Source organism: Zootoca vivipara, chromosome 1 (genome assembly GCF_965207765.1).
Source record: "Zootoca vivipara chromosome 1, rZooViv2.hap1.1, whole genome shotgun sequence".
NCBI classification, from domain to species: Eukaryota; Metazoa; Chordata; class Lepidosauria; order Squamata; family Lacertidae; genus Zootoca; species Zootoca vivipara.
Genome location: NC_142582.1, coordinates 115173637 through 115196339, shown reverse-complemented (window position 1 = coordinate 115196339; position 22703 = coordinate 115173637). Strand labels below are relative to the sequence as shown.

Genomic DNA, 22703 nt, shown 5'->3' with positions numbered 1-22703 from the left:
GAAGCTACGAACATGAGTTTGACCAAACTGCGGGAGGCAGTGCAAGACAGGAGTGCCTGGCGTGCTATGGTCCATGGGGTCACGAAGAGTCGGACACGACTAAACGACTAAACAACAACAGAAAAAGAAATGTAGAAAATCCTCTATTTTATTCATTGTGCATGGGCATAGGCGTTTGTATACATACCTGGGGTTTCCCCGAAACGTCCTGCTTTTTACTTTGACACTTGTTCCTTTGGGCATGGTGCTCCTAGAACAGCAGACTTTTAGAGTCAGCCCCTTCTGTAAGGGGTCAGGTGGTCTGATGTTAACCTGTGGTCATTCAGCAACTCAACTGAATCCACTTCCAGTGAACTGTAGTTAAACAGTGGGAACTAGGAAAAGTTAGCCCCCATAGTATGGGGAGTTTTGCCAGTGAAGTTCAAAATGAATTGTCATTAAGTAGGGATTAAAGGGAGGATGTGCTTTGTTTCATCACTTTGCAGATTGCAAAAACCGTGAACTAAAGTGTGATATCGCTCCATTGTGTAAACCAATTGTAAAGTAGTTTGATTTCTAAAGCTTCCATGGGAAAACTCATGGGGCCATAAGTGGAAAAACATGGTGTGGAGGTGCTATGATGATATTTGAGGGTTCTACAGCTTTTCTTTCTCTCATATGAGACTCCTGAGGAATGGAAGAGGGGAAAATTTGAGTAAGGGGAATACAAACTGCCATTTTTAATGGCAGGAGCTCTTGGTACAGCAAACTAAATACTAGGCATCACTGAAACCTGGTGGGATGAGTCCCATGACTGGAATGTAGTAATAGAGGGATACAATCTATTTCAGACAGGAAAGGAGGATGACAAGTGTTATATGTCATTGATGTGAATACCTGTGAAGAGATCCAGGATTTAAAACTTCAAAGCCAAATTGAGAGTATCTGGGTCAAAATTAAGGGAGAGAAAAATAACAGTGATCTCATTGTGGGAGTTTACTATAGATCCCCAAGCCAAACTGAGGACACAAATGGTGCCTTCCTGGTACAGATGACCAAGCATTCTAAAGGAAGTGAGATAGGAGTACAGTGGAACCTCGGTTTATGAACACCTCGGTTTATGAATTTTCGGTTTACAAACGCCACAGACCCATCTGGAACGGATTAATTCACTTTCCATTACTTTCAATGGGAAAATTCGCTTCAGTTTATGAACGCTTCAGTGTAAGTACTCCGCGGACCGTCTGGAACAGATTAATCCATTTTCCATTACTTTCAATAGGAAAGTTCGCTTCAGTTTATGAACACTTCAGTTTATGAACAGACCTCCGGAACCAATTGTGTTCATAAACCGAGGTACCACTGTAATGGGGGATTTCAACGATCCTGATATTTGTTGGATGTCAAACTTAGCCAAGAGCATAAGGTTGAACAGATTCCTCACTGGCCTTGCAGACAGTTTCATTGTCCAGAAAGTGGGAGAAGCAACAAAAGGATCAGCCATTTTAAATCCGGTCCTAACCAATAGTGATGACCTGGTTCGTCGTTTAGTCGAACATATAAGTTAGCATATAAGTTTCTTTTTCTACTGCCCCATTTATGAGCCAATAGGATCTAAGCTCCTCCTCTTGATCCCGTCCACCATTACATCTAAGGAAGACTGTTTGGAATTGCTTCTTGTGGACACACATCCCCTAATTTCACGTGGACACACATCCCCTAATTTCATTTTCATAGTGCAGGCTATGAAACTCAGGGCTACCCTGACAGGGTAGTGTGTACTAGACCTGGACCTGTTTTAATTCTCTCTATTTCATTTTTTTTAACTGAATGTGCTGAGCCTATTTTGGGCTATTTTATGTTTTACATATATCTGCATATTAGATTTTTGGTGCTGGCACATCCCCTTGAATTATGCTTTGTGGCTTGTCTCTGGCATTTTGTATTGTTTTTATTTTGCTATGGCTGTATGCTAACGCAATAAAGGATTGAAATTGAATTGTATACAAACGATCTGAGAAATGTTGGTTGATAATTCACCATCCATAAGGGACAGTGAGTGTGAATGGGGAGACATACAGGCTGCTGTTCTAGGAGCACCAGGCCCTGGTGAGGCTGTATAACCTCTGCCTGAGTGGGTGAAGCAGCTCAGGAAACGCCCCAAACTAAGACACCTTTCAAAAGTGCTGTGGAAGGGAGAATGCAAGGCAATCCTGCTGAGGCTGTTGGGCAGCATCACTGGCAAGGATGATGAACGAGAGGAAGCCCCAGGCAGTCAAAGCAAGTTATGCAGATGTGTGAAGGGACAGTAAGTAATACCCATTTATTGAATCATTTGATCAAAGTAATTCTGACCAATAAGGGCACAGTAAGGTCCCCATGTCTGCTGGGATCCAAATCCTGGCAGAACGTACAACTCAGGAGATAAATTCCTAGAGTAGGAAGCCTATGGAAAAGAGCTAAAAGGTAAAGGTAAAGGGACCCCTGACCATTAGGTCCAGTCGTGACCGACTCTGGGGTTGCGTGCTCATCTCACATTACTAGCTGAGGGAGCCGGCGTACATCTTCCAGGTCATTGGGCCAGCATGACAAAGCCGCTTCTGGCAAACCAGAGCAGCACATGGAAACGCCGTTTACCTTCCCGCTGTAGCAGTTCCTATTCATCTACTTGCATTTTGACGTGCTTTCGAACTGCTAGGTTGGCAAGAGCTGGGACTGAACAACGGGAGCTCACCCCGTCACAGGGATTAGTGTTGTGTAAAACTTGGACACAGTCAACAAATGAGAATGACACATTCCCAATAAATTTTACTCTAGAACAAAAATAACTCTTTTGAGTAGGTTTCCATAGAAGAGTGCTAATATATGTTGTTGTTGTTGTTGTTGTTGTTGTTGTTGTTGTTGTTGTTGTTGTTTTTGTGTGTGTGTGTGTGTGTGTGTGTGTGTGTGTGTGTGTGTGTTTAGGAAATCTCAAAGTGCAATGAAACTCGCCATCCTGTTCTCCTTGTTACTGATTGTCCTTCAAGTCCACAATGGCCATGGAGATAAAGATCCACTTCAAGAAAAGCTAGCTTCCAGCATTGCTGACTTTGCATTTAAATTCTCCAGACAAGTAGCTTCACTCCAGAGTGGCAAAAATATCTTCTTCTCTCCTCTGAGTATCTCCATGGCGTTTTCAATGATTGGCATGGGTGCTAAATCCAACACCCAAAATCAAGTTTACAAAGGACTTGGATTGACTTCAATTGACCCAAGCAAGATCCATAAAGAATTTGAACAGCTCATTCAGATGCTGAACAGTCCTGGAGCTAAGATGGACATAGGAAATGCCTTGTGGATAAAAAAGTCACACAAAATTCTTCCTAAGTTTTCAAAGGGTGTCAAAAGTTTGTACAAAGCAGAGAGCTTTAACTTTGAACAATCCTCTGTGGCCGAAAAGCAGATAAATTATGTGAAAAAGAAAACCGATGGGAAAATTACTAAAGCAGCTCAAGGCTTAGATCCAGCAGACATCATGGTTCTTGTGAACTGATGGTGGTGAAGTCCAGCAACATCAAGATCCCTGCCCCTGGATGCTTATAAACCACACAGGAAGCAGTTCCACTTGACTCAGTCCACGTTTTGGCCTGTGGGACCCCACTATACCCATTTCTTCTCTCCCTTGCTATCTTCTGAAACATCAACAGCATGTTGACTTACCCTTGGCAATCTTTCTCCTTTGTCTGCACTCTCCTGATTCAACCTACTGCTTTCATACACATGGCTGAAGGTGAATTTTACAGCAGACAGTTGACACTCCTTTTTCTTCTTAGATGACTGGGAATATCCCTTTAACCCTAAATTAACCCATAAAGAAGATTTTTTTATTGATGAAGGAAAAACTGTGAAAGTTGACATGATGAGAAAAACTGAGGAGTACAGATATTTCCACGATAAAGCTCTGTCCTGCTGTGTAGTTGTACTTCCTCACAAAGGAGGTGCTGCTGCCTGGTTCATTCTGCCTGATAAAGGCAAACTGAAGGAAGTGGAGTATGCTATGGGGGAGGAAACTTTGTCCAAATGGAGAAAATCTTTAAAAAGGGGTGTCGCGGTCACTCTGACCTGCACATCACCACTGGACGTTTTACGGTCGATTGGTGATGTGCCTACGACCAAATAAACACCTCCACCAAAACACCACAGATCAGGATACGGTAAAATAAAACGAAGTTGCTTTATTGTGTGTTCATATGCTTAATGGTTGCTGTACAAATCTTAGGTTGTTCTAAATTTCAGATGGTACCTATACCGGCCTATTACCTCTAATTATAAATTACCGGCCTATTACCGCTAAAGTAAATATTTATTAATAATCTCACAACTTTGTATCCCGTCTGACTAAATCACCACCTATTCTCCTTCCTCACTATATTAAACCAGCTCTCTCTCTGCATATAACCAACCACTCCTAGCTCAACACCAACTCCCACTCCCTCAACCTCAACTCAACCTCCACCTCAACTGACTAACTGCCACTCGGGAGGGGTTTTTATCCCTGGGCTGAGCCCGCCCCAGAGGGTTCTATCTGCTCCAAGCTTAACCCCTCACATGCTGGGTCTTGTCTAGGTGGCGAATCACCACATACCTCCCCCCATATTAAATTTGTAACAGGGCGTTGCTAGTTTTAAGTAACCCCCTGTTACAAATGGCATATTAAAAGGTCACTCAACTAACTAATTTCCTAACATAAACATTTAAATCATGTTACCCTTACCTTTTAATTTCTTTTACACATATAACATAACAGTTTCAGCATCAGTAAAAGTACATACACTTTTAAAAATTTATAAACATGCACAAGTACATAATACAACTGACATGCAATGTCCTTTTGGTTGTAAATAGTTTTGCTGCTCAGTTCTGGATCTTTGTGTTCAAAATACTAACTGTCCACAATGTTCAAAAGTCTTTGGATGTTGTCAGTGTAAATTCAAAGTCTCTTGTTTCCTTTGGACTTGTGGAATGCCCTCTCTTGGTGCAACGACTGGCCTGGATACTTCTCACTGTCAGGTGTCCTCGATTTCGCTGTAGACTTTCGCGGGCTTCAGTCGATGTAAACACGCTGGCTTGAACTTCTTTAAAGATGTTTTTCTATTGATATCATCTCGTCTCCTGTCTCTGTACTTGGATGCATGATGCAACTTTCTCTCTCTGTTGATCATAATTCTCTTTTGACCGACATCACCCTCAGCTGTACAGATGAGTGGTAAACTTTTCCGTTTGCCTCTAGGTTTTTAAATTTTTATCACGCAAACAACTGGCGTTTCTGATGTCATTTTACTGTGCAAGATCATACTACTGGCGATTTTGACTGCTTTTGCCATCTCGGAATTTATGGCTAGACTGTTGGATTCATGCTTTCTTTTGAAAACTTTGGTTCTGGTTTTATTTCTTTCCTTCTTAACTAAACCACAGTTTTTCTTCTCAATGGACTTCTGAGACATGCTGCCAATAGTTTGGATTGTGTTCTTGTTGCTCATGCAATGTTGCCAGTGTATGTCATTTATATTCATATATGGTCCTGGGTAAGTTCTATTGCCTGACACTGAGATTAAACAATCTCCACGTACTGATTTTGCTTTACTGAGTGGTTCTTGAAAGTAATTAATCTGTGCCCATCTGGTGTTTTCAAAATTATTTAATCTGCTCTCATTCATTGGCTTGGCTTTAACTATACTGTACACAATTGCCCCTATATATTCAACAAACATTTCCCAATCTTCTTTAAACATACGTTCCTGTTCTCTTATCAAACATGTCTCTATTTCAAATCTGTACTTCCTTTTACCGAACACTGTGAATTACCGAACAATCACTTAATTAACTCTCCAGCTTAATCTCTTGACTGCAAAATAAATCTAATCAGATAGTAGATTACTTTTAGATTAACAAACGAAAGGGCATAAGAGCAGCATTACTCTGTCCATCTGCGATTCCCAGCCTCTGGTATTCATCCACCTTAGAGAAGGAGGTTTTACAGAACAACCAAAAGTCTCTCTCCAAAATGTACAAGCTGTTACAGAATGCTCAAATAAAATAAAAAAAGAGGGAAAGGGAAAGGCCATAATAAGATAGGAGGAAAACTTATGTTATGTAATTGAATATAAAGATGGGAAAAACTGGACAAAAATATAAATTTTACAGCATGCTATTTAATAAGAGAAAACTACCTGAAAATGCACCATAGGTGATTTTTAACACCGGAGAGATTGGCTAAAAGGAACAAATCGCTTAGTAATAAGTGTTGGAGATGCACAAAGCAGATTGGAACCTTCTACCATATGTGGTGGACATGTCCAGAGATCAAAATATTCTGGGACATGATCCATGAAGAAATAAAAAAGTTACTAAGAACTTCACATAGCAAAAGACCAGAAACATATCTTTTGGGAATATTGAATAGTGATATTCCTAGAGAAAACACTAAATTCTTTCTGGACGTGACATCAGCGGCGAGAATCCTGGTGGCTAAGTACTGGAAGGGTAACCAGGTACCGACCAAAGAAGAATAGTTATGTAGATTTTGTGAATATTTGGAACTGGCCAAATTGACGGATATGAAAAGACTAAAGCCAATGAATACAGCCAAGAAGGAATGGACGTGGTTGAATGATTATTTAGAAAGACAAGGTTCTAATGTAAAAATTTGGCTGTGTCTAGAACGACCTTGCGAATGGAAAAGGGGAAACATACATATATATACATATATGCATATACAGTCTCAAATCCACCATTCATGGGCAAGGTGATGAAAGAGGACTTTTTATGATTTCTGTATTTTAGTATTTTGTTGGAAGCCGCCCAGAGTGGCTGGGGGAACCCAGCCAGATGGGCGGGATATGAATAATAAATTATTATCAAATATTATCTATTATTATTATTATTATTATTATTATTATTATTATTATTATATATTAAGATGAAAATAATACTGAAATACAGATAAAATATGAAATGTGAAAGGAAGTGTTGTGAGAGTGATGGAAGTCTATTATTACTATTATTTTGTAAAATAGTGTTTATTATATTGAAATATTATACATTTCTTTATTCTTTTACTGGTCGTGTGCCCTCACCCACTGAGAGAGCCCCGAAGGGGATTCATGTCTCTCCTCCGCAAACTTACATAAGGTCATTTTAGCTCTGCATTTTATTCCTATATCCAACACACACACACATCCCGTACCCATGGGGAAGAACAGTGATTGGGGAAGTACTGGGAGACCATCCTTTGAATGGGGAGAGGGCGTGTGTCTCCCTTTTTATCTGTGATTTGTTGGAGGCTGTGATGGTTTCCAGTAAAATACCGATTTTCCCTCCTGTGCAGGCTTCTCACAAGGCTCTTCTCGGTATAAAAGAAAGTGGCACCGAGGCAGCAGCTGCTGTCGTTATGAGCTCTGGGGTTGCAGCTGCTCCTGGCCCCTCTCCCATTCCTCTGGTCTTTAACAGGCCATACCCTTTTGTCTTAAGGGCATCAGATGGGCCCATACTTTTCATGGGGAGAATAGTAAACCCAGCTCATCCATGAACATAAGGGGACCATTCCAAGGATTCCAATTGTCAGCTTTCTTAGTCAGGAAAGAGATGCGTTCTACAGATGCGTTGGAATCAGCCCAATATCAAAACAGGCAGTTGATTTTAAGGATGACTATGCCACTGACTGCAAATTAAATGTAAAATAAAGTTGATTGTAAAATACTGGTTATTGTAAGTATGTGAAATTCATGTGCCTTATTTCAAATGTGTAGCATGTTTCCTGCCCTGAAAAAGAACTAAATCCTACGCCAGGGGTCAGCAAACATTTTCAGCAGGGGGCCGGTCCACTGTCCCTCAGACCTTGTAGCGGGCAGGACAAATAACCCCACAAATAACCCAGAGATGCATTTTAAATAAAAGGACACATTCTACTCATGTAAAAAACATGCTGATTCCCGGACTGTCCGTGGGCCAGATTTAGAAGGCGATTGGGCCGCATCCGGCCCCCGGGCCTTAGTTTGGGGGCTGCTGTCCTATGCAAATGTCAACATGTTAAAAATGAAGGCTTTAAGATAAAGAGGGGAGCCCCAGTTGCCACAGCAAACATGTACAGTCAAACCTCGGTTCCCAAATGGCTTTGTTTTGGAACGTTTTGGCTCCCAAACACCGAAAATCCAGAAGTAAATGCTCTAGTTTTTGACCGTTTTTCAGAAGCCGAATGTCTGACGTGGTTTCCTCTTCAATGAAGGACACTCTTGCAAGCAATCAGAAGCCGCGCTTCGGTTGTCGAACATTTCGGAAGCTGAACGGGCTTCCAGAACGGATTACAGTGGAACCTCGGTTTATGAACACCGCGGTTTACGAATTTTCGGTTTACAAACGCCACGGAACCATCTGGAACGGATTAATTCACTTTCCATTACTTTCAATGGGAAAGTTCGCTTCAGTTCATGAACGCTTCAGTTTATGAACAGACTTCCAGAACCAATTACACGCATGCTTTGGATTAAGTACGCTTCAGGTTGAGTACTCCGCGGTCCCGTCTGGAACCGATTAATCCACTTTCCATTACTTTCTATGGGAAAGTTTGCTGCAGTTTATGAATACTTCAGTTTATGAACAGACTTCCGAAACCAATTGTGTTCATAAACCGAGGTACCACTGTACATTTGACAACCAAGGTTTGACTGTAATGACATTCAAAGTACTGGCCGTGGTACTGAAATAAAACATCCTGGCGAGCAGCTGGAAACTGTAACAAAACTTTATTCCAGCTGTTCGCCTTTATACTCTTGAAATTTCTGCATACTGTAGAGACTTCACTGTGCCTGATTTAACCCTTCACCATCTCCCTTACTGGAAGGGAGACACTCAGAAACTTTTCTTAGAACCAACATGTCTGCTTTTGTCAATTGGGCATTGAAACAGTTGATCCATCAAGGGCCTGGACTTTAAAAGGTTCACCATGAGGGCTCAAATACCAGGAACAAAACTTTGAGGTCATAGTGGATTGCTTCATGAAGATGTCAACCTATTGTGTGGCTGCTGTGGAAAAGGCAAATTCCATGCATGCTTTGGGATTCCTAAACAGCTTGTGACAGAAAATGCTTCTCAGTTTATAGCTGCAGATTTTGAGCAGTTCCAGAGTATGACATTGAACACATTATTTCCACATTGCATCCAGCCCAAAATATCCACATTATCCTAAACTAGGGACTACAGGCTATAGTCCTGCACAACTCTTGATGAGCACACAACTTAGGACAACCGTTTCTGCCTTGAAATTAAATTCACATCAACATGGCCTAATTTAAGGAAAATTGCAGAGTGGGACACAAAGACTAAAGAATCCAACATATATTTTTACAATAATCACTATTCTGCTAGTGGACTATCTGACTGCAATCCAGGAGACCCTGTTCTGGCTAAATTGGACAATGAAAAAAGATGGAAGACTCTAACCAATGTGAAGAAGCACTTGTCACTCAGTTCCTATGCCATCAAGACCAAATGAGAATTGATTAGAAATCATGGATATCTACAGTTAATGCCAAAGACTACACAAATAGAAGAAGGGATCCCCTGTGAACCCTTAGACCAGGGTTTCCCAGACTTAGTTCTCCAGCTGTTGTTGGACTACAACTCCCATCATTCCTAGCTAGCAGGACCAGTGGTCAGAGATTATGGAAGTTGTAGCTGGAGACACAAGTTTGGGAAACCCTGTGTTAGGCTTAGCATCAGGACATCTACCTGTTGAAATGCAAAGGGATAGATTAAAAAACTGTTCAACAGCCAAATGTTTTACGCATTAATTCCTTCTGAGGTCTATCAATAACCAGCCGTATGTTTTATTTCTAATGTACAATTTATATAGTGCAGCCTGCAAGTAACTGGAGGGAGGAGATGTAATGTAGTATTAACTGTTATACTGCTACTTCAACTATAGGTGGCACTGTGTGCAACTAAGGCAGTAAGTCATGCTGCTGTTGTAGTTTGTTCTAGTGCTATAATGCTGTTTCTCTATTAAGTAAAAAAATCAGCAGAGCTGTGGACGAAGCAAGAAGGGGCATTGGAAATTTAAAATGTCTGTTTTTCTCCTTTTTTATTGTACTTGTAATAAGCAAAAATCTGCTCTTATTCCCTTATGGGGTACACAAGAGCCTTATTGGGTTCTCCATCGGTCGGAGAATATAACAGAGGCCTGAGAAGCAAAGCCTTTATTTTTGCTGTTGCAACAGGGTCCTTCCCCTCACGTAGGAGAACAAGGAACGAACCCAGAACAAAAGAGAACCTCCACCTTTATCCATTTTCCCATCACCAAGAAACACCCCCAATACATAATTCCTACATCACAGCTATGAAATCAATACCTCACAAAAAAGGAGGGTTCAAGGTAGAAATCTGAGCACTTTTGACACCTCTCCTAATCCTCCTCTCACCCCTCCCAGGTCTGAATTCCTAAACACAAAGAGAAATTAACATTTTCGTAAGAGTTGATCACTGTCCTTTGTTCAGAGGAGTCTTCCATTGTGAATGAGATGGCTAGCAGTCTGGCATCATTGATGGGGAATTATGGCTCCCAAGTTGCTAGTCATGTGGAAATGTGTGCATATGCTGATCCTTAAGCCTTCCTTAAGGCAGGGTTGCTTCCAAGCGGGAGGGGTGAGGGTCGGTCACCCCTCTCTGTTCATTAATAATGGTGTCCTGCTCCCCCTCCCAAATAATTTTCTATAACATACTCAAACAGCTCCCCTTTCCATTCCTCAGGTACTATGTGTACTCTTGGTGCTACAGGAATGTGTTGCATTAAACCTTAAGTGTCATGTTCTACGTAGTAAATTAAAACATATATTTCATATAAGAACTTCCATCATATATATATGTAGATTGAGACCCTAGTATACATCTGTTAACATCTGTTTTCCTCTCGATGTAGCTCTTCATGTGACCCTCGGCTTCTGCACAATTCTCAATGTTACCAAGGTAAATGTCAGCTTGATGTTTAAAAACATTTGGCAGAATTCATGAATTTCTTAGAAGAGCTTGTTCATCTGTGAATAAGGCTCTCCTGGGTTTCAGGAGGAAATGATGGGAATCTTAATGTACTTCCTGCTTACTGATTTCAGTTTGGTTAAAGCCACGTCTTGACAAATGCTGGCAGAGAGTGGTGCTTTTATCCTCCAGTAAGCAGCACAGGAAAGATAAAAACAAAACATTATTGCTGCCAGTCACTGAGAGAACCTGAAAGTAGAATGTTCTGCTCAAATCAATTCACTATGTCTTATTTTCTTGTAGGGCGGCGGTTGTCATCACTTGTAGACAGACAGTGGCCATTTTTAATGGCAGGAGTGGTCTGTATTCCTCTTACTCAAATTCTCCCCTCTTCCATTCCTCAGGAGTCTCATATTAGAGAAAGAAAAGCTTTAGAACCCTCAAATATCACCATAGCACCTCCACACCATGTTTTTCCAACTTATGGCACCATGAGTTTCCCCATGGAAGCTTTAGAAATCAAACTACTTTACAACTGGTTTTACACTGGAGTGAAATCACACTTTAGTTCACAGTTTTTCCATTCTGCAAAGTGATGAAACGAAGCACATCCTCCCTTTAATCCCTACTCAATGACAATTCACTTTGAACTTCACTGGCAAAACTCCCCATACTCTGGGGGCTAACTTTTCCTAAATCCCACTGTTTAACTACAGCTCACTGGAGGTGGATTCAGTTGAGTTGCTGAATGCCCCCTCCTGCCCCCCTGCCTACGCCCATGTCTAAAAGGCTGCTGTTCTAGGAGCACCATGCCCAAAGCAACAAGTGTCAAAGTAAAAAACAAGAACATATTCTTGTTTTTCAAACCATGAAGTCATGATCTTATCAGCTGGTGCAGCATCGGATAGAAACCAGTTATGTGTCCTTTCCCAGTTGGCTGCAGGAGCAGCAGGTAGGAGCAAATGAGGGCCATAAATGGAAGGTAACCTAGGGAGAAGAGAGCTTACTCTACAAGCAAGAGGGAAGAGCAAACATCTCAGCCCCAAGGAACAAGTGTCAAAGTAAAAAGCAGGACGTTTTGGGGAAAACCCAGGTATGTATACAAACGATCTGAGAAATGTTGGTTGATAATTCACCATCCATAAGGGACAGTGAGTGTGAATGGGGAGACATACAGGTTAACATCAGGCCAAAAGGCTGCTGTTCCAGGCCCTGGTGAGGCTGTATACCCTCTGCCTGAGTGGGTGAAGCAGCTCAGGACACTCCCCAAACTAAGACACCTTTCAATAGTGCTGTGGAAGGGAGAATGCAAGGCAAGCCTGCTGAGGATGTTGGGCAGCATCACTGGCAAGGATGATGAGCGAGAGGAAGCCCCAGGCAGTCAAAGCAAGTTATGCAGATGTGTGAAGGGACAGTAAGTAATACACATTTATTGAATCATTTGATCAAAGTAATTCTGACCAATAAGGGCACAGTAAGCTCCCCATGTCTGCTGGGATCCAAATCCTGGCAGAACGTACAACTCAGGAGATAAATTCCTAGAGTAGGAAGCCTATGGAAAAGAGCTAGTGTTGTGTAAAACTAGGACACAGTCAACAAATGAGAATGGCACATTCCGAATAAATTTTACTCTAGAACAAAATTAACTCTTTTGAGTAGGTTTCTATGGAAGAGTGCTAATATATGCTGTTGTTTTGTTTGTGTGTGTGTGTTTAGGAAATCTCCAAGTGCAATGAAACTCGCCATCCATTTCTCCTTGTTACTGATTGTCCTTCAAGTCCACAATGGCCATGGAGATGAAGATCCACTTCAAGAAAAGCTAGCTTCCAGCATTGCTGACTTTGCATTTAAATTCTCCAGACAAGTAGCTTCACTCCAGAGTGGCCACAAATATATATTCTTCTCTCCTCTTGGTATCTCCATGGCGTTTTCAATGATTGGCATGGGTGCTAAATCCAACACCCAAAATCAAATTTACAAAGGACTTGGATTGACTTCAATTGACACAAGCAAGATCCATAAAGAATTTGAACAGCTCTGTCGCGGTCACTCTGACCTGCACATCACCCCCGGACGTTTGACGGTCTATTGGTGATGTGCCAACGACAAACAAATACTTTCAATCACTCACACACCTCAGACCAGGATATAGTAAAATAAAACAAGATGGTTTATTGAATGTTCTTATGCGTATTGGTTACTGTACAAAGCTTAAACGGTTTCAAAATCACAGATGGTTCCTATACCGGCCTAATACCTCTAAATATGAATTACCGGCCTATTACCTCTAAATATAACTAATAATAATTATCTCTAAACTCATAACACTGTATCCTGTCTATCTCACTATTTAACAGCCACCACAATAATAACCAGCTCTTATCTTCACACCAACTCCTCTCATCTAACTCACTCTTCTCCTCATCCAACTCTCTCTCTCAACTCTCATCTCATCTAACTCTCCTGCCTGCCTGCATTCTTCCTATATACCCACTGCTTCTGGCTGGAGAGCTCCCATTGGCCGTTTCCCTCCCTGGTAACTTAACCCCTTCTAGGCCCTCTAGAGGTGAAACACCACAAGCTCATTCAGAGGCTGAAGAGTCCTGGAGCTCAGATAGACATAGGAAATGCCATGTGGATAAAACAGCCACACCAAATTCATTGTAAGTTTTCAGAGGATGTCAAAAGTTTGTACAAAACAGAGAGCTTTAACTTTGAACAATCCTCCGTGGCTCAAAAGAAGATAAATGATTATGTAAAAAAGAAAACCCATGGAAAAATTACTGAAGCAGTTCAAGGCTTAGATCCAGCAGCCATTATGGTTCTTGTGAACTATATCTACTTCAAAGGTATGTTAAAGAAAGATAAGTAACAAATATTTAATGCTTTGTATTGTTCAATCGGCTAAATCTGGCAGGGATAACTTATACCTTCAAAACAAAAGTGTTTCTGCAGTGGAACCAACAGCATAGTTGAAAGTTCTAAAAGATGTAGCATTTAATGCAGAATTAGAGAAAGATAGGGTATGAGGCTGAAGTAACTAACCTGAAGGCTTCCAGATGTTCTTGGGCTGCATCTCCCACCATCCCTGACGATTGGCCATGCTGGCTGATACTGATGGTGGTGAAGTCCAGCAACATCAAGACCCCTGCCCCTGAATGCTAATAAACCACACAGAATGCAGTTCCACTTTACTAGGTCCACGTTTTGGCCTGTGGGATCTTGGATGCGGTTTAGATAGGATTTTTTCTACTTACGAATTTTTAGATAGGGTTGCTTTGACTTAGGGTTGCTTCTCCCAATGCATTCCTATGGGATTCGAAGTACAATTTTTTTGACTCACGAATGTGCATTCGGAACGCATTAAATTTGTAAGAAGAGGTACCACTGTTCTGCTTTCATACCCATGGCTGAAGGATAATTTTCCAGCAGGCAGTTGATACTTCTTTTTCTTCTTAGATGACTGGAAATATCCCATTGTCCCTGAATTAACCCATAAAGAAGATTTTTTATTGATGAAGGAAAAACTGTGAAAGTTGACATGATGAAAAAAACTGAGCGTTATTTCCATGATGAAACTCTGTCCTGCTGGGTAGTTGAACTTCCTCACAAAGGAGGTGCTGCTGCCTGGTTCATTCTGCCTGATGAAGGCAAACTGAAGGAAGTGGAGGATGCTATGGGGGAGGAAACTTTGTCCAAGTGGAGAACATCTTTAAAAAAGGGGTAAGGCTTTCCTCTGCTGTTTCTAAATGCCTCTGCAGTAGTTAGTATTTATTAGAGTATGGAATGATGGCATCTGTTTTAAAACTGTAAAATGCCTCTCTTTAAGTGTATGAAGATCTGACCCTGCAAATGCAGTATCTTGCTGAGTGTTATAAATCTCTTCATTGCTGATTAATGTTCTGATTCTTGTTTAGGAGACAAATTAGTCTGTTCCTTCCAAAATTCTCGATGTCTGCATTCTATAATCTCATCAATGTGCTTTCTGGGCTGGGCATTACTGATGTGTTTAGCAGCAATGCTGATCTATCTGGAATTACTGGAAGTAGAAGCCTGCAGGTGAACGAAGTACGTGTGTAGATATCATGCCTTGGGTATTTTATGGTATGAGATCAGGCTTTTAAAAGCATTAAATAACTGACAAATTTAGTTCTAAGCATTGAGAATTGGCCCCTGGACCATTCCACATTCTCTTGCTGTCTCAGGGGACTCTCTGCCACTTTGACATAGTAACCAATTGCATAGGGTTGTATGCAGTGTTAGTACCACTCAGAGCTGACAAGTTGAAATTAATAAAATGTATTTGTTTATTTATTTATATATTCATTCATTTATTTTACCCACCCATCACTGTAAGCTTCCAGGGTGTCTTACAACACTGAAACACAACATTAAAAAAAGTTTGAAAACTACATGCAATCATAAAAACAAGGAGGGTCATAGAATTGTAGAGCTGGAAGGGGGCCCAAGGGTCGTCTAATCCAACCCCCTGCAATGCAGGAATCTCAGCTAAACCATCAATGGCTGATGGCCATCCAATCTCTCTTTAAAAGCCTCCAAGGAAGGAGCGTCCACCACGTCCCTTGATCTGGAAATAAATCATAATCATAATTTATTATTTGGACCCCGCTCTAGGTGGCTTCCCACAAAAGATTAAAAATACATAAAAATTATGATTAAAAATTATACTGGAATGGACTTCCTTGGGAGGTTGTGGACTAGCCTTTTACAGAACTTCATATGATTGGGAGTAATTGGTTGGACTGCAGTGGTATTTTATTTCATTTAATTGTCTTAGTCTGGGCAGGAAAGGCAACTCAAGAGACGGTGGGGTAGATAACCTAGGCAGTACTGGGTGAAGGGAACTCTTGACCACCTTATGCCATGTTTCATTGAGTCATTGTATGTGCACTTGAGGATTGGCATGCATGTGAGGTGTGCACCAAACCCACCGGGCCACTCTGTGCTTCTCAATTCCCATGCCCAAGGTTCTCAGAACAAGGAGGAAGAATTCCTTCCAAGGCCACAAGAATTGCCTGTAAATATGCACAGGAGAAAGGGACACAGAGCCTAGGGCATGCCGATCAGAAGGTCGGTGGTTCGAATCCCTGCGACGGGGTGAGGTCCCATTGCTCAGTCCCTGCTCCTGCCAACCTAGCAGTTCGAAAGCACATCAAAGTGCAAGTAATTAAATAGGTTCCACTCCAGCGGGAAGGTAAACGGTGTTTCCATGCACTGCTCTGGTTCACCAGAAGCGGCTTTGTCATGCTGGCCACATGACCCGGAAGCTGTACGCACGCTCCCTCGGCCAATAAAGCAAGATGAGTGCCCCAACCCCAGAGTCGTCCGCAACTGGACCTAATGGTCAGGGGTCCCTTTACCTTTATGCACAGGAGAATGGAGTGATTTGGTTCTGCCTGTCTTAAAGAACTTCCAGTCTGGACTATCTTTTGATTGGCTGCTTGCTTTGATTTTCTCCACAACACTGGATCCCGAGTCGTCTTTCAGATGGGTTGGAACTTAGTGCCGCATTTCCCTGTCCAAAGCAAAATTCTCAAAGGCAATGCACTTTGGTTTGTGTGCATGCAGTTCCCCCACCAGTAAAGCTCCCAGAATAATTCATAGACTCATAGATTGGTAGAGTTGGAAGGGACACAAAGGGTCCTCCAGCCCAACCCCCTGCAATGCAGGAATCGTGGCTCATCCCTACCAACCCCCCAAATTTGCCCCTCTCTCTTTTGCCATTACACACATACAGTATGGGCAAATGCATGCATTCGTGTGAGAGCAAACCAGGTGACAAGGGTGCCTCTAATTCGGGGGCTTGTCTTGCTGCAAAACTGTGAGCAGAAAAGGAAGTGGCATGGAACGCTTTGAGAGCATTCTCTGGGCAAGATGTCCTGGGACAGCCTAAAGGAAGTGGTAGCTTTTTTAAATGCACCTCCTGCCTTTATTCCATGGAGCTAACTAGGTCAGTTATGCCACTATGCCACAAACCTATATGAGATCATTTTGCCTGTGTTGTGTTGCCATACACAACACCCCCATACCACTCATGGGGAAGTGAAGATCGGTAGCTGTTATTAAATTAAGTTTGTACATTGCCTTTCATCCAAAGATCTCAATAAAAAGTATATAACACAAAATACTCAAAATACATGGGAAAAATACATCAGGAAAACATGAATGAAAACAAACCCATATACATATATACTATTTGTCAACTGCTTTAAGGTTTACAATCAAGTGGTGTATAATTTTTTTAATAAAATAAATAAAAATAAATATGTATGAGACGTCTGCACTGAGCATCTACTTGTAATGGATACTGCCTGCATATTTGACTTGGGGCAGTTCGAATCTTATATTTTGAAATGCCGACCTACATAAATGCCATTATTTAGAAACAGCAAACAAAAAAAGATGATCCATCAACAACAACATTGACTGCAAGGAGTTAGTCGTGTGCCACAGTTGCAAGCTTAGCAAAACAAATGAACATAATATCCAATTGTGGCGATCAGTTTAAAAATTAGCCAGGCTGTAGAGGGTTAACCCTGTTAGAACCCTACGAACCCAAGGGGGAGGGCTCTGGGGGAATATAAAAACCCCAACCCTGGAGTCAGGGAGGTTGTTGAAGGGAGTTGTTGGTTGAAGTCAGTCAGGTTAGAGTTGGTGTGAAGATAAGAGCTGGTTACTATTGAGGTGGTTGTTAAACAGGGAGATAGACAGACAGGATACAGTGTGATGAGATTAGTGATAAATATTAGTAGTTATTTTTAGAGGTAATAGGCCGGTAAATCATATTTAGAGGTATTAGGCCAGTATAGGAACCATCTGTTATTTGAAACCGTTTAAGCTTTGTACAGTAACCAATACGCATAAGACCATTCAAATAAACTATCTTGTTTTACTTCAGGATATCCTTGTCTGAGGTGTGAGTGACTGAACGTATTTGTTTGTCGTAGGCACATCACCAATAGACCGTCAAACGTCTGGGGGTGATGTGCAGGTCAGAGTGACCGCGACACCAATTTTAGAAAAACTGCAATAAACATACAACAGTGGCTCATTCATTCATTAGTTTAATAAAGTACTGCCCTTCGTCTGAGGATCATGGGGTGGCTTACAATACGAAAGTACATAACATAACACAACACACTGGCGACTGACTGGAAGCCATTTAAACCTTAGACCCAATGGATATGTGTTTGTGTACATTTTTGTTCGTGGTTTTTTTCCTTGTTTGTGTGTTTTTGTGAACTTGTGTGGTTGTGGCTTTTTCTTTGTGAGTGTTTGTGATTGTGGGGGAAGCACTGAGAAATGATTCTTGGAAGGAGGATAGGGGGGTTATAAATGTGTTTCCCTTTTCATCTGTGATATGTTGGAGGCTGTCATGGTTTCAAAAAATGAATATATCTTCCTTCCTTCCTCCCTGTGCAGGCTATCCATCAGGCTGTCCTGGATATACATGAAAAAGGTAGTGAGGCAGCTGCAGTGACCGTTGTAACGGTTGAGTTCAAATCATTGTCTTTTCCTGTTGAACTCAAATTTAATAAGCCATTCTTTCTCACCATATTGGCACCAAATGATGGACCCCTGCTTTTCATGGGGAAAGTAATGAATCCTGTTCAAAAATGAACATCAGGGGGACCATTCAGAAGCTTCCAATTGCTTCTGAATCTTAGTGATGAAAGAGGACGTCCCCCCTTTGTTCAACAGAAGAAAGCGCCATAAGCAGTAGTTGTTTTTAAGGACGACTATGACACCAACAGCAAACTGCATGTACAATAAAAATAATTTTAAAATGTGTCTCTATTTCTTTTTTTATGAAACTTTTATGAAATTTTCTGTTTTACAATTTAGAATATTAATTTAAACAACCTTAAAATATCAATGTCTTCCCTTCTTCTATTTTCATGGTTCATTTTGTATAACATAAATCCCTGCATATTTTTCATAAACTAAACCATTCAGTATTCCATTATTACATCCATCAAAACTTATTTACACTGTTGAATCAAATCAATACTTTATTACGGCCATAGGCCCATATCAAGATATCAAGACAAAACTATGTACATCATACAGCAGAAAAAAAACCCCAAAACGAATTGAATCAATTCCATTCATATAAATCCTATCCCTATAAATATTATAAATTACAATTACAAGGTAAAAAAACCATATCACTTGGTTCATCTGGTCACCACTATAAATCAAACACTAGGGCGAAAGTTCAATAATCATAAAGTAACCGATTTTTCCTCTACTCGGATCATTATCCTGTAACAGATATATTAACTGGGATTCCGAAGTCTTATCCAAAGTTTCTGATAATAAGGGGGATAAAAATCTGGTCCGAGGGACCGTGTGCAAGGGGCAACAGAATAATATATGACGGAGGGATTCTATGGATCTGTTGTCACATGCACACAGAACTGAACTCTGGCCTTTCGTGAACCTATTATTCACAACATTGGAAGGAAAGACATTAAATCTTGCCTTAATAAAGGCAAATCTATGGGCCGCGACTGATAGGGATGTCAAATAAGATGGAATCTGCGGGGAGGGCACTATGCCGAGGTTCGATGGTGAACAGGTGCCACTTCCCATTATGACATTTTGCTGGAGGTCCATCTCCTCTAGTTTTTGCTTGAGGGTTCTTTTAGCTGTGGCAAGGTCTAGTCCGAAGGGGACAGTCTGTTGGACACAATTTTAGAATGGATCATTTTTGCCCAGGGACTAGGAAAATCGTCTCGCCAGAGACATTGAATCAAGTAAAGATTTGGAAGCCTGTATCACAGAGACAGCCAATAGCATAGAATACGCCTCCAGAAGGTGGTTTCTAGAGAGGAGATTTTTAATTCTAAGCGAATGGCTGAATTACTGACACACTGAGGCAGTATTAATAGTTATTAATAGTATTAATAGTTATTAATAGTATTAATAGACGTCTCATGAATTGATTTTGGATTGCCTCCAAAGGCCTTAAATTTACTGCAGCCCCCCATAGTGGGGCGGCATAGGTCATTGTCGCGATCACTTTGTTGTTAAATACCTTCAAGGTGGATGGAACGTGAAGAGCCCCATCAGAAAAGAAAATGCACAAAAGCGCAAAAGAAAGGGCTTTGGCCTTATTTAGGGTATATGCAGTGTGTGCTTTCCAACCCATATTATGTTGGAGATAGACTCCTAGGTATTGAAATTTAAAAACCTGTTCAATAGGTTTCCCATCTAGTTCCCACTTATATGATTTTTGACTTTTTGAAAAAATTAGAACTTTGGATTTAGATTGATTTATGGTGAGAAAATTGGATTTACAATATGAAACAAAAATTTTGAGTGCCCTCCTAAGGCCGATTCTCGAGAAAGAGAGGCTTACTGCATCGTCTGCGTAAAGCAATAGTGGGCATCGGTAGTTTGCAAGGCAGGGGGCGTGAGTGGTTATTTGGGATTCAGCTAAAGGTGCCCTCATGTCGCTAATGAATACATTGAAAAGAAAAGGGGCTGGTGACTGGGAGTGGCCGTCGGGACCACATAACACCGGTCCTGAGAGATCTACACTGGCTCCCAGGACGTTTCCGAGCACAATTCGAAGTGCCACGGCCTCGGTCCTGGATACCTGAAAGAGCGTCTTCACCCCCACCGTTCAGCCCGGACACTGAGATCCAGCACCGAGGGCTTTCGAGCGGTTCCCTTGCTACGAGAAGTCAAGTTACAGGGAACCAGGCAGAGGACCTTCTCGGTAGTGGCACCCACCCTGTAGAATGCCCTCCCACCAGAGGTCAAAGAGAACAACAATTACCAGACCTTTAGAAGGCATCTCAAGGCAGCCCAATTTAGGGAACCTTTTAATGTTTGATGGATTTCTGTATTTTAGTATTTTGTTGGAAGCCGCCCAGAGTGGCTGGGGGAACCCAGCCAGATGGGCGGGATATAAATAATAAAATTATTATTATTATTATTAAGATGAAAATAATACTCAAATACAGATAAAATATGAAATGTGAAAGGAAGTGTTGGGAGAGTGATAGAAGTCTATTATTAATATTATTTTGTAAAATAGTGTTTATTATATTGAAATATTATACATTTCTTTATTCTTTTACTGGTCGTGTGCCCTCGCCCACTGAGAGAGCCCCGAAGGGGATTCATGTCTCTCCTCCGCAAACTTACATAAGGTCATTTTAGCTCTGCATTTTATTCCTATATCCAACACACACACATCCCGTACCCATGGGGAAGAACAGTGATTGGGGAAGTACTGGGAGACCATCCTTTGAATGAGGAGAGGGCGTGTGTCTCCCTTTTCATCTGTGATTTGTTGGAGGCTGTGATGGTTTCCAGTAAAATACCTATTTTCCCTCCTGTGCAGGCTTCTCACAAGGCTCTTCTCGGTATAAATGAAAGTGACACCGAGGCAGCAGCTGCTGTCGTTATGAGCTCTGGGGTTGCAGCTGCTCCTGGCCCCTCTCCCATTCCTCTGGTCTTTAACAAGCCATACCCTTTTGTCTTAAGGGCATCAGATGATGGGCCCATACTTTTCATGAAGAGAATAGTAAACCCAGCTCATCCATGAACATAAGGGGACCATTCTGAGGCTTCCAATTGTCAGCTTTCTTAGTGACAAAAGAGCCCCCCCCTTTGTTCTACAAATGCATTGGAATCAGCCCAATATCAAAACTAGCAGTTGATTGTAAGGATGACTATGCCACTGACTGCAAATTAAATGTAAAATAAAGTTGATTGTAAAACACTGGTTATTGTAAGTATGTTGATTTCATGTGCCTCGTTTCAAATGTGTAACATGTTTCCTGCCCTGAAAAAGAACTTAGTAGAGTGCTAAATCCTACGCCAGGGGTCAGCAAACTTTTTCAGCAGGGGGTCGGTCCACTGTCCCTCAGACCTTGTAGGGGGCAGGACTATATTTTGAAGGAAAAAAATGAACGAATTCCTATGCCCAACAAATAACCCAGAGATGCATTTTAAAGAAGGCACCTTTTAGAGAAGGCATCTCAAGGCAGCCCTGTTTAGGGAAGCTTTTAATGTCTGATGGATTTCTGTATTTTAGAATTTCTGTTTTTTTGGAAGCCGCCCAGAGTGGCTGGGGGAACCCGGCCAGATGGGCGGGGTATGAATAATAAATTATTATTATTATTATTATTATTATTATTATTATTATTATTATTATTATTATTATAAATAAAAGGACACATTCTATTCATGTAAAAACATGCTGTGACTGTCCATGGGCCGGATTTAGAAGGCGATTGGGCCGCATCCGGGCCCCGTGCCTTAGTTTGGGGGCTGCTGTCCTATGCAAATGTAAACATGTTAAAAATAAATGCTTTTAGATGAAGAGGGGAGCCCCAGTTGCCACAGCAAACATGTACAGTCAAACCTCGGTTCCCGAATGGCTCTGTTTTGGAACATTTCGGCTCCCAAACACCGAAAATTCGGAAGTAAATGCTCTGGTTTTCGAACGTTTTTCAGAAGCCGAATGTCTGACGTGGCTTCCGCTTTAATGAAGGACGCTCTTGCAACCAATCAGAAGCCACACGTCGGTTGTCGAACGTTTCGGAAGCTCAATAGGCTTCCAGAACGGATTACATTTGACAACCAAGGTTTGACTGTAATGACATTCAAAATACTGGCCGGAGTACTGACATAAAACATCCTGGCCAGCAGCTGGAAACTGTAACAAAAACTTTATT

General features: G+C 41.4%; 1 pseudogene; it reads left to right on the top strand.

Annotated features, from left to right (window-relative positions):
* Positions 1-2959: 2959 nt before the first annotated feature.
* LOC118078581 (uncharacterized) lies at positions 2960-18787 on the top strand (annotated as a pseudogene).
* The last annotated feature ends 3916 nt before the right edge of the window (positions 18788-22703 follow it).